The sequence below is a fragment of the Anabrus simplex genome, chromosome 2 (assembly GCF_040414725.1).
Source record: "Anabrus simplex isolate iqAnaSimp1 chromosome 2, ASM4041472v1, whole genome shotgun sequence".
NCBI lineage: Eukaryota > Metazoa > Arthropoda > Insecta > Orthoptera > Tettigoniidae > Anabrus > Anabrus simplex.
Window position 1 is genome coordinate 1,217,452,685 of NC_090266.1, and position 22,217 is coordinate 1,217,474,901.

General features: G+C 39.4%; 1 protein-coding gene across 3 annotated transcripts in view; it reads left to right on the forward strand.

Annotated features, from left to right (window-relative positions):
* Positions 1-16,088: 16,088 nt before the first annotated feature.
* DNAlig3 (DNA ligase 3) overlaps positions 16,089-22,217 on the forward strand; it is a 957,513-nt gene continuing 951,384 nt past the window's right edge. For all 3 annotated transcript variants that reach the window (XM_067142216.2, XM_067142215.2, XM_067142218.2), the window contains exon 1: positions 16,089-16,326. The gene's annotated coding sequence lies outside the window, so the exon portion shown is untranslated. The remainder of the gene's footprint in view (positions 16,327-22,217) is intronic.

Below are 22,217 nucleotides of genomic sequence, written 5' to 3' on the forward strand. Positions count from 1 at the left end.
CTAACTCTCTGAGATCTATTTTTTAGAAATATAGCAACCCATTCAGTCACTCTTTTGTCTAGTCCAATTGCACTCATTTTTGCCAGTAGTCTCCCATGATCCACCCTATCAAATGCTTTAGACATGTCAATCGCGATACAGTCCATTTGACCTCCAGAATCCAAGATATCTGCTATATCTTGCTGGAATCCTACAAGTTGAGCTTCAGTGGAATAACCTTTCCTAAAACCGAATAGCCTTCTATCGAACCAGTTATTAATTTCACAAACATGTCTAATATAATCAGAAAGAATGCCTTCCCAAAGCTTACAGACAATGCATGTCAAACTTACTGGCCTGTAATTTTCAGCTTTATGTCTATCACCCTTTCCTTTATACACAGGGGCTACTATAGCAACTCTCCATTCATCTGGTATAGCTCCTTCGGCCAAACAATAATCAAATAAGTACTTCAGATATGGTACTATATCCCAACCCATTGTCTTTAGTATATCCCCAGAAATCTGATCAATTCCAGCCGCTTTTCTAGTTTTCAACTTTTGTATCTTATTGTAAATGTCATTGTTATCATATGTAAATTTTATTACTTCTTTGGCCTTAGTCCCTTCCTCTATCTCAACATTATCCTTGTAACCAACAATCTTTACATACTGCTGACTGAATACTTCTGCCTTTTGAAGATCCTCACATACACACTCCCCTTGTTCATTAATTATTCCTGGAATGTCCTTCTTGGAACCTGTTTCTGCCTTAAAATACCTATACATACCCTTCCATTTTTCACTAAAATTTGTATGACTGCCAATTATGCTTGCCATCATGCTATCCTTAGCTGCCTTCTTTGCTAGATTCAATTTTCTAGTAAGTTCCTTCAATTTCTCCTTACTTCCACAGCCATTTCTAACTCTATTTCTTTCCAGTCTGCACCTCCTTCTTAGTCTCTTTATTTCTCTATTATAATAAGGTGGGTCTTTACCATTCCTTACCACCCTTAAAGGTACAAACCTGTTTTCGCATTCCTCAACAATTTCTTTAAACCCATCCCAGAGTCTGTTTACATTTTTATTTACCGTTTTCCACCGATCATATTAACTTTTTAGAAACTGCCTCATACCTGTTTTATCAGCCATATGGTACTGCCTAACAGTCCTACTTTTAAGACCTTCCTTTCTATCACATTTATTTTTAACTACCACAAAAACAGCTTCATGATCACTAATACCATCTATTACTTCAGTTTCCCTATAGAGCTCATCTGGTTTTATCAGCACCACATCCAAAATATTTTCCCCTCTGGTTGGTTCCATCACTTTCTGAATCAGCTGTCCTTCCCATATTAACTTATTTGCCATTTGTTGGTCATGCTTCCTGTCGTTCGCATTTCCTTCCCAATTGACATCTGGCAAATTCAGATCTCCTGCTACAATCACATTTCTTTCCATGTCGTTTCCCACATAGCTGACTATCCTATCAAATAATTCCGAATCCGCATCAGTGCTACCCTTTCCCGATCTGTACACTCCAAATATATCAAGTTGCCTATTATCTTTAGAAATGAGCCTTATACCTAGAATTTCATGTGTCTCATCTTTAACTTTTTCGTAGCTTACAAATTCTTCTTTCACCAGAATGAAAACTCCCCCTCCCACCTTTCCTATCCTATCTCTACGATACACACTCCAGTGCCGTGAGAAAATTTCTGCATCCATTATATCATTTCTCAGCCATGATTCAACTCCTATTACAATATCTGGTAAATATAAATCTATTAAATTACTTAATTCTATTCCTTTCTTTACAATACTTCTACAGTTCAACACTAACAATTTTATGTCATCCCTACTTGATTTCCAGTTCCCTGTTCCCTTATCACCGCTCCCTAGGCCATCCCGTTTCCCTGAATGTACCTCCCTATTACCCTTCCAAACAAATTTCCTAACTTATACGTACCACTGCCGTTTAAATGAAGGCCATCCGAGCGCAGATCCCTATCTCCTACCCACCCATTAGGATCTAGAAATTTCACTCCCAGTTTCCCACATACCCACTCCATAGTCTCATTTAAATCCCCAATCACCCTCCAGTCAGTATCCCTCCTACACAGTATTCCACTAATAACAATCTCCGCTTTCTTAAACTTCACCCGTGCTGCATTTACCAGATCCCACACATCTCCAACTATGTTGGTACTTATATCAGCTTGCCTTACGTTGTTGGTACCAACGTGAAACACTACCACCTTCTCCTTCCCCTCCTCCCTCTCTTCTACTTTCCTCAACATCTGCCTCAACCTAATTCCTGGATAACATTCTACCCTGGTTCCCTTTCCTCCACACACTTTCCCCACGTGTCTAACGATGGAATCCCCCATGACCAGAGCCTCAACCCTACCCACCTCATTTGATCCCCTCCCCTCCTGGTCAGCCCTATCTTTCCTGATAGCTGCAGAAGCTACTTCCTCCTCCCTTTTCTCCTTCCCATGACCCTGTTCCACCTGTCTTTTCCTACCCTCTACTCTACCTTTCCCTTTCCTACTGTTTCCCTTCCTCCTACTTCCATGCATCTCAGCAACAGTTCCCTGTCCCTCATCTTCCCTCTGTTGTTCTACCTGGAGTGACTCGTACCGATTTTGCACAGACACCTGTCCTGAATTCTGATCCTGAATAGAGCCCTTGGCCTGCAATCTCCTTCCCCTTAGAACATTAGACCACCTGTCTTCTACAACTCCTCCCTTTCCTTCCCCTCCCTCTTGTACACCTACTGTAACCTGTACATTGTTTGAGGGAGTCCTATCTTCCTTCCTGTCTTCTGTGAGAATCCTAATTATCTCCCTCAAACTTTCCAACTCCTCCCTCATACCCCTCAATGCCTCACCACACCCACAATAAGTACACTCGCGCTCCTTAGCCATTCTTTACGGGGGGAAATTTTTAAATTAAAAAATAAAATAACTTATTTGCAAAAAAAAAAATAAATGAACGAAGGGATATATTGTCTGGGATAGTACACAACAATAAGGTAATTAATATACGACTACACTACAATACTACTTAGTCGTGCTCTATTTTTTTATCCTACAACCCCTAACAGGATAAAAGCTGCTGTTAATTACTGAATATCGAAAGTAATACACAAGAACTGCACAATTGGCTGTTCGCAACACCACCAGGATGATTTCCTTTTACATTGAGAAGATGTTCAAAATATTCCCTCCACCTCTCCAGTGATTCCCTGGGATCTATTATGAGTTCACCTGAATTACTCAAAACACTGTACATTTCCTTTTTCCCTCTCTTCCTAAGATTATTTATTACAGTCCAGAAAGGTTTCCCTGCTGCTTGACCTAGCCTTTCCAGGTTATTACCAAAATCTTCCCACGATTTCTTTTTGGATTCAGCAACTATTTGCTTCGCTCTGTTTCCTTCATCTTCGTACAAATCCCTGTCTGCCTCGGCCCTTGTTTGGAGCCATATCTGATAAGTCTTCTTTTTACGTTTACAAGCTGCTCTCACTTCATCATTCCACGAAGGTGTTCGCCTTTTCTCATCTTTACACACAGTTGTTCCTAGGCATTCCCTTGCTGTTTCTACTACAGCATCCCTGTATGCCACCCATTCACTTTCTATATCCTGAACAGCTTACTGTCCACTGTTCAAAATTTCTCACTAATCATATCCATGTACTTCTGTCTAATTTCCTCGTCTTGGAGATTTTCTACCCTTATTCGTTTGCAGACAGATTTCACTTTCTCTACCCTAGGCCTAGAGATACTTAGTTCACTATAGATCGGATAGTGGCCGTCTGCACCATCGAAAAATCCCCGGGAAACTCGTACATTCCTAACAGATTTCCTGAATTCAAAGTCGGTTAAGATATAGTCTATCATGGATCTGGTACCTCTAGCCTCCCATGTGTAGCAGTGAATAGCCTTATGCTTGAAGAATGTATTCGTAACTGCTAAACCCATTATAGCACAGAAGTCCAGCAAACGTTTCCCATTCCCATTAGCTTTCATATCTTCCCCACATTTACTAATCGCCCTTTCGTATCCTTCAGTTCTATTCCCAACTCTCGCATTGAAATCGCCCATTAGCACTATTCTGTCCGTGCTGTTGACCCTGACCACGATGTCACTCAATGCTTCATAAAACTTGTCAACTTCATCCTCATCTGCACCCTCACATGGTGAATACACGGAGACAATTCTAGTCCTAATTCCTCCAACTGACAAATCTACCCACATCATTCGCTCATTTTCGTGCCTAAGAGAAACTATGTTGCGTGCAATGGTATTCCTGATAAAGAGCTCTACCCCAGACTCTGCCCTTCCCTTTCTAAGACCCGTCAAGTACACTTTATAATCTCCTATCTCTTCCTCGTTATCACCCCTTACCCCAATATCACTTACTCCTAGCACATCCAAATGCATCATCTTAGCTGACTCAACCCGTTCTACTTTCTTTCTTCCATAAGCCCCATTAATATTGATAGCTCCCCATCGAATTCCATTTTGTTCGCCAAGTTGTTTCCAAGGAATCCCTCGCCTGTCAAATGGCAGTGGGACTCCCATAGGTCCTTAACAAACTTATATTATTTACAAAATTATATTCATAATATATTCTGTACTTACACACATAATCAACTCATATACAGTATGTGGAATCACTTTAAAAAGTACTATACAATATTGCTATAAGTTTTAAACGTACATTGCTTTTCGTTTGCCCATTTGGGTACGGTACCTAACGTGCATAACGACCTGCTGTGTCCTAACCTGAGCCCCTTTTGTCACTAATTTCAGAGTTCATGAACGGCCTTTACAGCTACGGTACTGTAGCGGTCCCAGAGATCTTGAAGTCCCCACTGTACTTCACCCCTACAAGCAGTCCCCTAATTCAGCTGTCCAGTCTCCATAGAAAAGGGGATGGAATTAATTTATTCACAAAACTTCTTTATTACATTAACCTACACAGGTCGAATTCCCTCTAACATTACTTTTCTCTGTTGCCGTTTATTCTTTTCTTGAATATCTGTACAGATTTTGGAAAAGGAACAGACACTTCCCCAAGTGAACTGTTCCACTCCTTCACGCCCTTCTCAATGAATAAAAATTTACCCCAGTCATTTCTGCTAAAATCCCGTCTAATTTTATACTTGTGATCAGCCCTGCCGATTTTATTTTCCAACTGAAGCCTCTCGCGGATTTCTCCTCATGCTTCCTCTCCTATATAGGCTCTATATAATCCTATAAGTCTAGTTTTCCCCCTTCTCTCACTTAAAGCTTCCCACCCAAGTTTCTCTAACATTTATGATTCTCTACTTTTTCTCCTGAAATATCTTGTTACAAATCTTGCTGCTTTCCTCTGCACACCATCAATTTCTTTTATTAGGTACGGTATTCCTGGTGAGGATCCCAAACACTGTTTGCATATTCCAATAATGGACGAACCATTATTAAGTTAACTTTTCTCTTTTAATTCTTTGTTGCATCTTTTAAGTAGCCTCGTTATGACATATAACGATCTGTATACTATCCCAACAATGCTCTTCCAGTGCCAATTACTTTAATATTTCACACCTAAGTATTTGCACTTGCCCTCTTTTGGGACAATTACCTCACTCAAAGTATATTTAAATTCAGTTTTTAAGCTCCTGTTTTAAATATTGTGACAATTGATTTGGCTCCATTAATCTTCATATTATTCTCTTCAACCCATTGTTGGATACTGTCAAGGTCCTTTTGTAATTCTGTGCAATCCCCTATGTTATTTATTTCCCTATAAACAATTACATCATCTGCATGCAACCTTATTTTTAATGTTATACTAACAGATGTACCCGTGCTTCGCTACGGGAATCTTAGAAAGACTGTCTTTGAGGTTTTCCTAACTGCAGTTAACTTAGGCTATTACAAAAACAACAGTAGGAATATAGGGAATAAAAGGAAATTTATCATACAAAATACTGGCTCAATTGAAAAACCGCACATTTTCTCACTTTTAACAAACAGTACTACGGTGCCATTCTAACAGTCCAAAATGCCAGTGCTGGAGTGACCAGGCCGCAACAGCCGTGAACACTCCTCAGCCATTATTCCGTTAAATATACACACTGCTCATTCCATTGAGTGCCTCAGAGTAGGGATTGAATAGCTCGAATTCTGTGATGAACCACTGCGTTAAGTACCAGTAGTATCAGAAAATTTATGAGCCAGAGGAATGGCATGCTAAAGAAGAAAGTTATCTAACTCCCCATCTACATCCCGCGAATATTCAGGCAGCCTGTTACACTCGGTATGACTGGACGAGTTGGCCGTGCGTTTAGGGGCGCGCATCTGTGACCTTGCAACCAGGAGGTAGTGGGTTCGAAACCCACTCTCCACAGCCCTGAAGATGGTTTTCGGTGGTCTCCCATTTGCACACCAGACAAATGCTGGGGCAGTACCGTAATTAATGCCAGGGCCGCTTCCTATCCACTCCTAGCCCTTTTCTATCCCATCGTCGCCATAATACCTATCTGTGTCGCTGCGACGTAAAGCAAGTTTTAGAAAATTCGGTAAACAGCAGTAATCCCATCTATCGGACATGACTGGCAACAGAAGACACAAAGCACATCACAACAAAAATGGTCAAAATTATGTTATTATTGTTGAATGTTATGAGCTTTCTGTACTGTAGGCCTTCACATTTAGTTTTCTTTCGACTCTGTGATATTAGGGTGTCTTACGAAATTATTTATAGAGCTCACTGTAGTTCATTATTCCCCGACTTTACATACTGATTTTCATTAAATTCTGTTTACCCTTTTTCTCGTGACTTGGCGCTGATACGGACTTAGCAACAGAAATCCAAATTCATGAATATCTCTGTTATCATAGCCGGCATGGTAAAAATGTATAATGCATAAATGATCGGAAATTTACTGTATAACTTTAGGAATGTAGTATTTGTTGATAGGACCACTAATATCACAAATTTTTGAGAATTAAATTTGAGACTTTCCCCTAAACTACCACTCCACTCCGCGTGAATAAAATTATTTGTGGCCTAGATTGTTGCGACTTATTTCCTGACTGTATATACCGATTTTCATTAAGATAGGACCAATAATAACATTAAAATTTGAGAATTAAATTTTAGGCTTACCCTAAACTACCATTTCTTTCAGCGTGAACAAGATTATTTATGGCCTAGATTGTAGCGACTTATTTCCCGACTTTGAATACCGATTTTCATCAAGGACCACTAATAACATAAATATTTGAGAAATACATTTTAGGCCTTCCCCTAAACTACCATTTTTCTCAGCGTGAATAAGATTATTTATGGCCTAGATTGTAGCGACTTATTCCAGGACTTTACATGCCGATTTTCATTACATTCTTTTCAGCCGTTTTCTCGTGATGCGTAGACAGACAGACAGACAGACAGACAGACAGACAGACAGACAGACAGACAGACAGACAGACAGACAGACAGACAGACAGACAGACAGACAGACAGACAGACATTACGGAAAATTAAAAAGTGCATTTCCTTGCTACTATGGACACGACCGATACAGAAATACCATCCTTCTTAAATTCTGAGCAATGTAGAGACAAAGCTCTTATTTTATATATACAGATTGTTCCCTAAATCATTTGCATATATTAAGAATAGTAATGGGCCGATTTTACTACCCTGTGGAATTCCCTTCCAAGCGTTCTCTTCCTGTGATACATGATTTCCTACTTTGACTTTTTGAACCCTTGAATTTAGAAATTTTCTTTTCCAACCTTTATCTCCCATCCTATTCCCTCCAGTTCATTTCATAATATATCATGTTCCACTCTGTCAAATGCCTTGGAAAGGTCTATGGCTACACAATCCAACTGGCCTCCCGAATCCATCTGTTCTGATATGTCCTGCTGAAATCCCACCACTTGTGCCTCACAAGAAAATTCCTTTCTAAATCCATACTGGCTCCTCATGAACCAATTTTTATCTTCACATACCCCTATAGTATATTTTGCTATTAAACTCTCCAGCATTTTACAAACTTTACTGGTCGGCTGACTGGTCTGTAGTTCTCATGTTTCCTTTTATCACTCTTTCCTTTATAAATTGGTATTATTATAGATTCCATCCATTCCTTTGGTATTACACTATTACTTATGATATACCTACCGTAGTCAAAGATAAATTTTAAATAAGGCACGATGTACCACTCCATTGTCTTTAATACCTCTCCAGTAAATTGATCACTCCCTGCTGCTTTTCCTTGCTGAAGCAGTTGGATTTCTCTGAAAATATTCTCATTTCTGAATTAGAAGCTTATTGTTTCCCTATGTGTCTCTCCCTCTCTATCTTCTGTTTCAGTTCCCAGCTCCTGACAATCTTCTATTGAATCTATAAATTCCCTACTAAGTAGATTTGCTTTCTCATTATCTGTTAAAAAAATTTCATTCCCTTCTCCCACCATTGCAGGAATTTGGATTCCTTTTCGCTTTTGATTCCTAATTTATGAATACAGCTTCTTCCATTTCTCTTTATGGTCATTACCCTCATGAAGTATGCCATTCATGTAAGACATTCAATGCAAGACAATCGTAAGTTTCACCAAGCCTTCTACTCCGAAAGAACAAACTAGCACAAGACAACTTTGTCCTCAAGTACACACAAAGTGAATCCCCCAAACGTGCAAGACCTCGAGAGGAATGAAAGCAGGTTCGTGTAACAGTTAATTATTTCCTTATCCCTAAGACTACAAACGAAAAAACAGAGCTTGTTCAGGTATGCAAGTAGTAAGGGAGTAGGTATAGGACACACACAAAATACTGGTCAAAAGTAACCATTAAATTTCCTTCAAAAATTATGGTTAAAGTGACCTTTAAATTTTTTAAACAGTTATCGGAAAGTGATATGGTTTAGGAGACGATTAAATTTTTTCAAAAGTATTATGGATTAATTTAACCATAAACAGTGATTAAAATCATGGACAAACTGAAACATAAATCCCAATCAAAATTATGTATAAAATTACGGTTCATATCAGCCCTAAAACTATAAACATTATGGTTAAAATAAACCCTACAAATTCCAAAAATTTTCAACCAAATTATGGTTGAATTTATCCATAAAACGTGACAACAATTGTTCACAATTTTTATGGCTGAAATTTACCATAAAAAGTAATGGGAAATATATCAAAATCATCCTTAAAAATTAGAGTTAAAATGTAATAAAAATTATGGATAAAGCACCCATAAAATTACCAACGACTTTTCAAAAATTGTGGTTAAAAGTAACCACAAAACGGGCTCCATAATGTAATTAAAAAGTTATGACAAAGATATTGGTTAAAGTTAGGGCTAGCATTTTGAATGTCTTTTTAAAAAATAAAGGCTAAAGTTAAGTCTAAAAGAATTATGGAGAAAATAATGGTTGAAACAAGGCTAAAATTACTAGTGAATTTTTAGAAACAATGGAAAGAATAATGGTTAATATTATTTTGCAAAACTCCAACTATTGGAGAAAACCCCAGGTGTGTTCCAAAGCCAGCGCTGGTCTTCTAATTTCTCCTCGTTGACACCCCTGAGGATTTTTTCCCCTTCCTCCTTCTTTCCTCTGAGTGGCCACTCTCTTACTCCTGCATTTCTCAGAATACCTCTAACAGACCCTGGAGAGCATTTGCTCTTTGCTCCTCTACTCTCCCCTACTCCTCCCCTCCTTTATTAACTCAGTTATTTTTTGAAAGGAATGAGTGGGATTCGAACCACCGCTTCTAAGCGAACAAATCTCAGCATTCCAGATACTTAACCTCCTGAGCTACGAGGAAAGCTGTGAGTAATCGTATCTGCGGCCTTATGTAATGCAAACTGCCGTTGCGTATGTGGTGCAACTGCAGTGAGGAGAACGTTTATTGTTTGCTAATAGATCGCGCTACACGTACTGCGTAGTTTCTAGCTTTGCTGCTAGAGCTTCCGCTAGGACGAGACTAACAGCTGGCTTCTAAGAAATATACACTGACTGACGGAGCAAATGCAACACCAAGAAGGAGTGGTCAGAACTTTATGCCAATTGCAGGGTAGACTGACGTCACTGAGGTATGCTCATGATGTGAAATGCGCCGCTGTGCTGCGCACGTAGCGAACGATAAATGGGACACGGCGTTGGCGAATGGCCCACTTCGTACCGTGATTTCTCAGCCGACAGTCATTGTAGAACGTGTTGTCGTGTGCCACAGGACACGTGTATAGCTAAGAATGCCAGGCCGCCGTCAACGGAGGCATTTCCAGCAGACAGACGACTTTACGAGGGGTATGGTGATCGGGCTGAGAAGGGCAGGTTGGTCGCTTCGTCAAATCGCAGCCGATACCCATAGGGATGTGTCCACGGTGCAGCGCCTGTGGCGAAGATGGTTGGCGCAGGGACATGTGGCACGTGCGAGGGGTCCAGGCGCAGCCCGAGTGACGTCAGCACGCGAGGATCGGCGCATCCGCCGCCAAGCGGGGGCAGCCCCGCACGCCACGTCAACCGCCATTCTTCAGCATGTGCAAGACACCCTGGCTGTTCCAATATCGACCAGAACAATTTCCCGTCGATTGGTTGAAGGAGGCCTGCACTCCCGGCGTCCGCTCAGAAGACTACCATTGACTCCACAGCATAGACGTGCACGCCTGGCATGGTGCCGGGCTAGAGCGACTTGGATGAGGGAATGGCGGAACGTCGTGTTCTCCGATGAGTCACGCTTCTGTTCTGTCAGTGATAGTCGCCGCAGACGAGTGTGGCGTCGGCGTGGAGAAAGGTCAAATCCGGCAGTAACTGTGGAGCGCCCTACCGCTAGACAACGCGGCATCATGGTTTGGGGCGCTATTGCGTATGATTCCACGTCACCTGTAGTGCGTATTCAAGGCACGTTAAATGCCCACCGCTACGTGCAGCATGTGCTGCGGCCGGTGGCACTCCCGTACCTTCAGGGGCTGCCCAATGCTCTGTTTCAGCAGGATAATGCCCGCCCACACACTGCTCGCATCTCCCAACAGGCTCTATGAGGTGTACAGATGCTTCCGTGGCCAGCGTACTCTCCGGATCTCTCAGCAATCGAACACGTGTGAGATCTCATTGGACGCCGTTTGCAAACTCTGCCCCAGCCTCGTACGGACGACCAACTGTGGCAAATGGTTGACAGAGAATGGAGAACCATCCCTCAGGACACCATCCGCACTCTTATTGACTCTGTACCTCGACGTGTTTCTGCGTGCATCGCCGCTCGCGGTGGTCCTACTTCCTACTGAGTCGATGCCGTGCGCATTGTGTAATCTGCATATCGGTTTGAAATAAACATCAATTATTCGTCCGTGCCGTCTCTGTTTTTTCCCCAACTTTCATCCCTTTCGAACCACTCCTCCTTGGTGTTGCATTTGCTCTGTCAGTCAGTGTATATTGGAACTGAGGATATATGCTTTCAATGAGTGAGTTGCAAGTATTGAATGACGTAGAAAGGAATTAGCTTGGATCGCGGAACTAAATTCCACCAATAATCTATTTCGTCCTTTGGGCGTTATACCTTTCACAAAAATATCATTATCGTAAAACAAGCGCCCAGGCGCCATGAGATGTACCCCACCAATATTTTTCGACTTAGTTGATTCAACAAAGACAATAAATGGACCAAAATGAGCCTCTTGATCAACCTCCAACTCTTCAGGAGGTGGGGGAGGTGGAGGAGGCGGCGGCTGAGGGTCATTAGACTGTTGAGGTTGTAAAGGCTGCTGTAATGAATTCATATTTGAAGTGAGATTAATCAAATCGGTTTGCATCGGCACAGTTTCTTCGCGACCAACATTGGCAATAGATGATGGATCCGGTGCCTCATCTCCTCCACTATCAGTATCCATCACCAAAGTGTACACAGACACACACTCGCCAAACGTTCCCACACTACTTGTCACCGCAGGCAAACACCAGACTGCAACCAAAGAACGATCCGCGCCGTACGAGGCACACGAACGGACTCTAAAGGCCGGTCTCCACTGTTTAACATTTAACACCAACATGTTAAATTTAACATGTTACAGTTGACATGTATATTGTGATTGTGTCTTCCAATTGACTTTGCATGTTAAATCAGAATGTTGAGTTAACACTTTTAACATGTTGGCGTGTTTTCCGCTCCAAGTGGAAAACATGTCAAGTCAATTCGTTGTTCGTGCGTTGTCGGCACAGCTTCGGCAACTTCCATGATGTTTCCATGTCAACACATAACCTAAACGATGCAAACGACGTGCTCCTCATGAAGTAGGATTATAATTACAACACTCCGCAATATTCCTTCTCTTTGTTATGAGCTACAAATACAGTACACGCACGTGTGTCGTTCTCTCTGCACTATACTAAAATGTCAGAAATGGGGTAGAGCAAGGAGATTACTCTGGACCTAATTAATGATATAATAGAAAGGCCTTATTTGTGGGATGTCTCATCAGAGGAATACAGATATAAAGCGAAGAAAGCCGACAGTTTCCAGGAACTCGAAAATATCTATAATTGTTCCCGGGAGTAAATCGAAAAAAAAAACTAGCGTCCCTCCGCTCCCAGTACAGTCGAGAATTGCAGAAAGTTCAGAAAAGTCGGTAGTCGGGAGCGGACGAAGTTTATACCCTGTACTTCAAAGTGGTTTGCTTTTGAAGCTATGAGCAGAGTGAGGGGAGGAAATGTGCCTAATAAAACTGAATTTCTAAATCAAAACAAGAAGCAACAGTGTCAATAACAAAGGCCAATTCCTCTTCATCTGAGTCCATTGTCCTTATTTAAAAATACTAGACACCATCTAAATGTATTACCATAAATTGTATGATGAACTACCTGTATATAAACAAAGAATGTCAAGTTTAACATGTTTATTAAGTGTGGACACAATGTTAAATGAAACAGTTTTTGACATTTAACATTTAACACTTTTAACATTTAACATGTTGTTGTTAAATGTTAATCAGTGGAGACCGGCCTTAAGAAATCTGACTTGAATGAGCTAATGGTAATACAAAATAGAGCTGTTAGAAATATACTTAATCTTCCCAACCTAACGCCAATAAAATATCTATACCTAAGTGCTAAAATACCACCCCTAAACATGAGTACAGAACTGAATACAGCTGTACTCATGTATAAAATAAAACATATATTTATACACCACAACACTACATATACTCTGAATTCTGACAACCATCCCTATAGTACTAGGCACGCAAATGACTTTGCCTTATACAATGTTAGCTCTTATAAATATGGTATAAACAGCTTGAAGTTCTTTGCGTTCCAGTTATTTAATAACATCACTGTGGAGGTAAAAGCAGCACCAACTTTGGCAAAATTCAAACAAAGAGTCTAGCATTATTTTTGGGAAAGGTACAGTGCTGTATAAATCAAAATATCAGTTGTCATTTAAGTCATTCTCCCAAACAATCTTGCAAACTGTCCGGAATTATTCTTGTACCTCTGCAAATTTTATGTTATGTAAATGTAAATACTCTGTAATCTGTACTTATACCTCTGCAACTCTGTGTTATGTATATGTACTCTAAATACTCTGTAATAAATTCTTGTGCGTCTGCAACTTTTATGTTATGTAATTGTAAATAATCTGAAATATATTCTTGTACTTCTGCAACACTTATGTTGTGTAAATGAAAATACAGTCTGTAATCCTCATATTGATGATGTACGGTACATATTTTATATATTGTATGTGTTTATATGCTCAACCATTTACTAATAATCTTATATACACAAACCATATTTTGATGTCTAAGTGCCCGCCAGTATGTAATGTCCTGTACAATTCCTATGTATGAGCCTGCAGGCTCGTTGGAATTAATTGAAATAAATGAATGAATGATATTCGTTTATAGGAAGGGGAGTTAGGGATTGGCATAACTTGCCAAGGGAGATTTTCAATAAATTTCCTATTTCTTTGCAACCATTTAAAAAATGCCCAAAATCCCATCAGGCAAGAAAACAGAGACAAAGGAAAAATATGACTTTTTTTAAACCTCCGAGCCCTAGTAATAAACAATGCCATTCATGAAACTGTGGAGGTCACCATGTTCGCTCAAACGCGCGTGCGCTGGAGGGTTAATTCATTGATAATTTAATTTCAGGATAATCGCTATTACTTGCATTTTGTAATAATTAGAGCTGGGATTTGAATGTAGTATCAAGTGGCATAATATGTACATAAATATGTAACAAAAAGCACCAAAATATGTAGCAAAATATGTAGAATGGGCAAAATATGTAATATCATATAATTAATATAAACTTACCATTTTGTCAGTTACAACACACTAAACACGCTTTATATTACATTTTGCAGCACAGTGAACAATTAAGTATTTTTCAATGTTTTTGGAATCATATTATATGAATATATCACACACATATTCAATAGAAACTTATTATTTTCAACACTCAAAGCACGTTTATTCCTTAAATTTTGTAGTACAGTGAACTATTAAGTATTTTTCGATCTTCTCTGTGGTCATGGAAAGGCGTTTGTCACTTAGGATGTTCTTATATGCAGAGAAAGATCTTTCAACATCACATGATGTAACTGGGGCAATTTTTAGGAGAGGAATTTTCGCTGGAGAAATGTCCTCGAGAGAATCAGCGTCATCTCCATTTAGAATTCCGCACACACTGTGAAATGTTGAATAACCAGGATTTCTCTTCAACATTTTTTGCAATTTACTCAATACACTTGCACCAGTTTCCCCATGCACAGCACTTAGTTTTTCAATAGCATCCTCTATGATGTCAATGGAATCTTGCAGTGGCAGTCCTGTTGTTTCTAGAAGCCAGCAGAAGTTGCCCCTGATGCAGGTGATTGAGGAGACCACTTTGGAGTCACTAAAGTTATGTTGTGCATTACCTCGTCGTAGCAGACTTGAAGATAATTCTTGCGTAGTGTTGATTGGTTAGGAACATGTTGCATGTAGTATTTTTCCAGAAAAGATGTGAATTCAGGCACTTCTAGTTTATACCATGGAATATTGGCGGCAGTCATTGCACTGCATAAGTCTTTATAGAAAGGGTTACTTGAAGGTGAAGGCTGCGTCTGTGTTAAAAGGATTTGTTTCTTTTGTAGACCTAACTGTTGGTTTTTTTCATGCAGAGCACTTTGTGCATGTTGCTCAAGCTGGGATTTCATAGAACATGCGGTATATTTGTTGCATGCTTGGCAAATCACTACTTTGCCATCAGTTGCAAAGGACTCGTCAACTGCAATCCATTATTTTAACTTTGAAGCCAGCGAGGACGCTACTGGTGCCATATTAACTCTAGAGGAAACTGATGTTCATGAACTACCGGTATGTTCTTCAGCTGTTCAAAAGAAACTAAAACTTAATTGAGACATTTCAAAGGAAGACAGCTCTAACAACAGATTTGGAAATTCCTAAGTACATAACAAAGAGGTCACAGAAATTCGCTTAGAAAAATATTCCTGGAAACTCCAACATGAAAGTGGCTAGTTGTAAAGCAATTAACTCTAAAGGGATGAAAGATTTAAGACTGGCACATGTAAAGTAACAGTTTTCCTGCAGCTAATTGGAACCTTTAGAATAACTTATTTCGCAAGGGTCTCTACCTCCACCTATCATCCTTTCAAATACCTGTCACTCATAATTACCTTAATCCCCCAGTTGAGAGAACAGAAAACGGTCCCACATTAAGTGTGAAACTTCAATTCAGCAATTTATTATATATGAAAACAGGAAAACGCTAAAATATGTAATTTTTATGTAATATCACTAAGAATATGTAGAATACCCACAAATATAAAAAAATATGTAAAATGAAATTCTGTAATAATAATCCTAATATAGTGTTTTGTGAACATATAACTTTTCCCAGCACCTAAATAGCAAGGAACAAAATATGTAATTACATAGAAATCCCAGCTCTAGTAATAATACACATTTGGTTCTTGTTAATAGATAACGTATTACGATACTATGTTTTAAGTTGCGACTAAGAATATTTATGGTGTACCAATTATGTCATTTTGTTGTGTTATATTCCTTGATTTGACATGTGGTATTTTGTGTACGGATGGCGGCAGTATTTGGATAACTTTCGTTCATAGTATGTGGTGAAATTCTGAAATTATTGACATGCGATATTCGTGTGGCATATATGATCAGCATTCTTCTTATCTGCATTCGTATTGTGAATGTTCTGTATTGGGTGTGTTTAATTTGGAACTAAGTCTTGTGGTACGTGTTCATACCGAATCATTCAGATACCGGTAGTGATCGGCTGTATTTTAAAAGCCGTTCTCAAGGTAATTTGAAATAATATTACGCATGATAACGTAGTACAATTATATTGTTCCCTTTTCTTTTCGGTCGGAACTGCTGTCTCATGTGAAATTGTTTTGTTAATCTCAGTAATTGTACGTATTTCTGTGTGTTTGTGGTAGATGTGTTGTATTATGTAGACTGTCTTTAGTGGATTTCCATGAATTTAATTGAATTCTGTATTTATAGCCAATTTCATACTCTGGCAGCACGGGGAGAAACTTGTGCTAATGTAGGCCTATATTATACCTTTTATTTGTGGTTTTACTCCTAAAGTGCACTTTTCAGTAGAACACATCAGTATTGCAATATATATCTCCTGCTTCTTTTATGGTACAGCGTTTCCCACCTTGATGGCGTTGTGGATGTGAACTGTGTTGCATATGTGGACTTTGCCCTTTTTTATGGTTGGATGCCCTTCCTGACAGTAACCCTTATTTGGAGGGATGTGTTCACTATTGTGTGTTTCTTTATGTGTTGGGACAAACACAAACGGTAATTCCCCGAGTGAGAGGCATTACCCAGACACTATTAAAATCCCCGACTCAGCTGGGAATCAAAACTGGAACACGCTGAACTTAGGGCTGAAACTGGTACCAATATCATACCATTGAACTTTGCCATGGGCACTACTGTTTCTAAGACATTCAGTTCGAGAAGTTCATAATAATTCAATTTTAATGAAAAAAATTATCTATAGGCCTACTTTCAGCGTTATAGGGTTTGTCTACTATGCTATAATGCCTTCTTCAGTGATAAGTTTAAGAATAAATATGTACATTTTTTGACAGAATTGGTTATAAATCAGAATTGTTTTTCACAAGATATTAATCATACTGATAATGTTGTAATTGAGAAGAGCTGAAAATTGTTGAGAATAGATCAGGTATTTGTTACTAAATAATTTTAAAATTTAAAAACATTTATAACTTAAAACATTTGAAATGATATCACTAAATGACAAAACTCTTGGGTGGTGAGTGTTGTTTCCAGTGTCATGGTGAATTTTGGGTATCAAAGTCATCATGGGAAATGTGAAACCCTGCCCCCCGTCCCTCACTTAATCTGCATTGGATGTTACTGTCATCTGTTGCAAATTAATGAGCAAAATTAACGTAAGTTTAAAAAAATGTTTTGCTATTTGCATTTTTGCACTGTCTAGACAGGGCGGGGTTTGGATTGGAAAGGAGGCGAACTTGGCCTTAATTAAGGTACAGCCCCAGTGTTTTCCTGGTGTCGAAATCGGAAACTGCAAAGAAAAAACATCTTCAGGGCTGCTGACTCTGGGGGTCGAACCCACTATCTTCCGAATGCAAGCTCACAGCTACGTAACCCATACCGCATAGCAGTCTCGCTTGTTAGGAAACAAAAGACACTGATGGACTGGTTCTTTGACATAATAGAATGGCAGTGCCAGTACTGCCGTGACTTATAATGCATTTATTTCAGGATGGGACAGGTAGGGGCAGAAGAAGTTACATTGCTACTTGTTTCCTCATATTAAGGCCTTCGTGCATTGTTTTCATTTGTTGTTAATATTTAGAAATTTCATGATCCATATTGAAGTGGGATTACAATAATTGAAATTAAGATAATACTAATGTTATTTGCTTTACGTCCCACTAACTACTTTTTAAGGTCTTCGGAGACGCCGAGGTGCCGGAATTCAGTCCCGCAGGAGTTCTTTTACGTGCCAGTAAATCTACCGACACGGGGCTGTCGTATTTGAGCACCTTCAAATACCACCGGACTGAGCCAGGATCGAACCTGCCAAGTTGGGGTTAGAAGGCCAGCACCTTAACCGTCTGAGCCACTCAGCCCAGCTTGAAATTAAGAGGGTTCCTCCTATTCAATACAAAGATATTTATTAACGTGAATGAATCACATATCGTTCACACGAGGTACTAGTTTTGGCACCAAACTATGTGCCATCATCAGCCAACAAGTCAAATCGGGCAAACACAATATAACCTTAAAACAACTTTTAATGCACTATAACACCTGCGTGGATGAATATGAAATATAACTTTAAAACACACCATAACACTTGCACAGATGAATGTGTGTGAAATGCAACATCATGTACCATATTTTATTTCATATTCATCTGTGCAAGTGTTATAGTGTGTTTTAAAGTTGTTTTAAAGTTATATTTCATATTCATCCACACAGGTGTTATAGTGTATTGAAAGTTGTTTTAAGGTTATATTGTGTTTGCCCGATTTGACTTGTTGGCTGATGATGGCACATAGTTTGGTTACAAATTACAAGTAAAAAGGTAAAAAGGTCCCAAACCTTGACCTAAAGGTTGTTTACAGGCTGAAGATGCCCAAAATAATGGGTGAAACATGTACCTGACCAAATAAGTCTACATAAAATCATGTAGATAATAACCACATTAAACGTGGAAAGTATTGAATAGGTGGTTTTTTATTTAATTATCCTTGATATCTATGCCTAACATAGTTTGGTGTCGAAACTAGTACCTCATGAGAACGATATGTGATTCATTCATGTTAATAAATATCTTTGTATTGAATAGGAGGAACCCTCTTAATTTCAATTATTGTTTCATTTGTTGTGTTAAAGTAAGCTTATATGATCATGTTTATTGCTATAGTGTCTGTTCTGGAATGTGTTCCTGGGGATGAAAAAAAGAGTAGCTGTGTCCTGTATGTTAGATATTAGTTATTAAATACACAGTTGCACTTGGGCGAGGTGGAACTAATGTTTATTTAGTGCGGTGGGTAGAGGACAGCTCTGCGAGCCTCGGGTATGCTAGTGGAGCTGACAGAGTCTTCGTGTGAGTCTTGCTTTACCAACAGGAAAAGATTAAGATTTTAGAGAAGAATTTGCGAGTGCTACAAATACAAAAACAGTAGGGAGAATTTAGAATTGATAATTGAGGGGCTAGCAATGTTAAGGCGAAAGGAACCACTGTATCACGGAGTACTGACTTACTAACTGAGCATTCAAAGATTTAACATGCTTAAATGCCTTTCGACAAAGTGAATGACATAACACGGTACATAAACAAGCATTAGTTCCTGATATTGCCGAGTGCAGTCGTATTTTAAACACATACTTCATACTTTTGCAGCAGTTGCCTGCAAATAATGTGGAAACATATTATAAAAACTGCTTGTAAATGCTGAGAGTGAGACTTTCATGCATTTGCCTTCTCTGTTGTGCCGCAAGGCTGAATACACTTGCGAGATTGTCTTCATATCATGAACCGAAATCTACCAGATTGAGAACTGTTATCATAACCCTTAGACTGCGGAAGTTTTTGTTCTTGTTTTACGTTGCACTGACACAGATAAGTCGTGCGGCAGTGATGGGATGAGGGAGGGTGAGGATTGGGAAGTAAGCGACTGTGGCCTTTGCCTGGTGTGAAAGTGGGGAAACTCCGCAAAACCATCTTCATGGCTGGCAACAGTGGTCTCACAGCTACTTGACCAAATCCGCGCGGTTGGTAGAACATGGAACTGATCACTAGACATTGGATTTGTATTCAAAAGCATATTTTGTTTGCCGATATGGAGACCCCAAAACCGACAAGGAAACGTGTTCGAAGGTGAAATTGGACAAATTATTAAGTTCAATAGGCTAATGCATATATTGCATATATATGCATATTTGCATGTGTTTGTATATGCATATTTCCATATATTTGAGATTAGTGCATACATTTCAAATTTTGCATGTTTTGGACCTTTATTGTGCATATTTTAACATATTTTACAGTCTTCAAGATAATGTCATTTTAATTAATACCATGAACTTGTTTGGCAATGAAACGGTTTGAAGGGAACTGGCACTTATCAAGATACACTTCCTAATCATACCAGCCAGAATCAATCAAGAAGCTGCATCCTGGTGATTCGCTGGAAATACGGAGAACGTGAAGCGTGAACTGGAAGGTATCCCAGGAAACCATGGATTCTGTCTGCGAACAAAATATCATTATGTCCTTAAATGAAATCTGGGCTTTGACATCATGGTACTGTTAATGGGGATCTACCAGAATGTTTAACACCTACACTCACTCCTGAATTCAAGTACCGTACTGTCACATCCGTAGCTGTAGAAAGATTATTCTCTGCATTGCAGCTAATTTAACAAACACCACAGGTTTTTACCAGAAATCTTGGAGAAGACTGTTGTGGTGTACTGCAAAACAAATTATGGACAGGAAAAGTAGGGTGTGCAATGTAAAGTGAAAGAGGAATAGGAATGTGTATATAAGTGTGCTTGTTCATGTTTTGTACATTCGTTGCAATTTTATCATGTCCCATTAAAATTACATATATTTTCTATCGAAATGACAACAGTATGTCAAATTTGGATTTCAAATAGCAAAAAAAACTGTACGTGGTAGGCAAAAATGATTTACTAGACACCAGCAGTAATTGACATCATGGAGCCGTCCCATCACCTCGATACCTTTCGTTCCATTTCTTTTAGATCCTGATGGAACGCTTGCCATGTTCCTCACTGAATGCTCCTAAATTTGCCAGAAAATAATCCAGATGACTGTGCAGGAAATGTAATTTTAAGCTCATGTGGCAACCCAATTTCTTGGAAGTTGTACAGCATGGTTTCCACAATCTGTTGGTAGTTGACATCTTTAACATTACCCAGGAATTTGCTACAAACATCCTTGAATGGTTCCCATGCCTGAATCTGTGTTTTGTTCATCATCGTACTGAATGTCGGATCCTTCATAAGGTTCCGAATTTGGGGGCCATCAAAAACACCTTCCTTAATTTGGCATCTGACAGTCCTGCAAATTTCTGACAGAGGTACCAAAAATAGGGACTGCCTCTATCCAAACTAGTCATGTAGTGCTTCATAATTCCCAATTTAATATGTAAAGGGGGCAATAACACACTTTGAGGATCAATTAATGGACAATTTACAAGGTTTTTTTTCTCCAGACACGAACTGTTTCCTCTTGGGCCACTCAGACACTAACCAGTGACGATCCCTGTCCTGAGAGTCCCACTCACACAGTAAACACGGGAACTTTGTATATCCTTCTTGCTGCCCTAATATGATACCGCACACTTTTAAATCACAACACAGTAATCATATGTGTTCATTGTAGGTCAGTTTCTGCAACACCATAGATAAGTTGTGATAGTTTTCACGAAGAGATGTTGAATGGGCGACTGGCACTGAAGCAAGTTTATTTCCATTGTGCAGAAGAACACCTTTGAGACTTCTTTTACTGGTATCATTTAATAGACGCCAGTCCTTTGCCTGGTAAATAGCTCCAAGACGACGAATCAAGCCAGGGATATCACAGCAAAACACAAATTCCTGTTCGTGAACAAAAAACTGCCGGAATTCTTCCTCCCGATTTCTATAACAATATGAATTTGTCCCAGGAAGTAAAAAATTTCTCTCTTTTAATCTTGATCCTAAAAGTTAACTCTTTTCTTTAGTGAAGCCTAGGTCACGCACCAAATCATGGTCACACTGATTATTAAGACGTGGAGTTTCATCCTCAACATCCGGTACAAAGGTATCATCATCACCATCCTCCGCACTTGAAGGTAACGAAGACACACACTCTGGTAACTGTATTGGTGGTTTTGGGACAGGAATATGAGGTCCATGTGGTACAGGGGTTATGGCAGATGGAAGGCAGGGATACACAATGTGCTTTTTGTTTTTCGTATTGAACCTGGCCACTTTACATACACAAAAATAACATTCGTGAAAATGATTTCTTTGTTCCCGCCAAGCCATTGGGATTCCGAATGGCATTGATGGCAACGACCCATTGTACCATAGCCGCAGGTTTTCTGCACACGCTTTACACACAATATAGCGTGCGAAATTCTTGTCCTGATCACCTAACTCCATG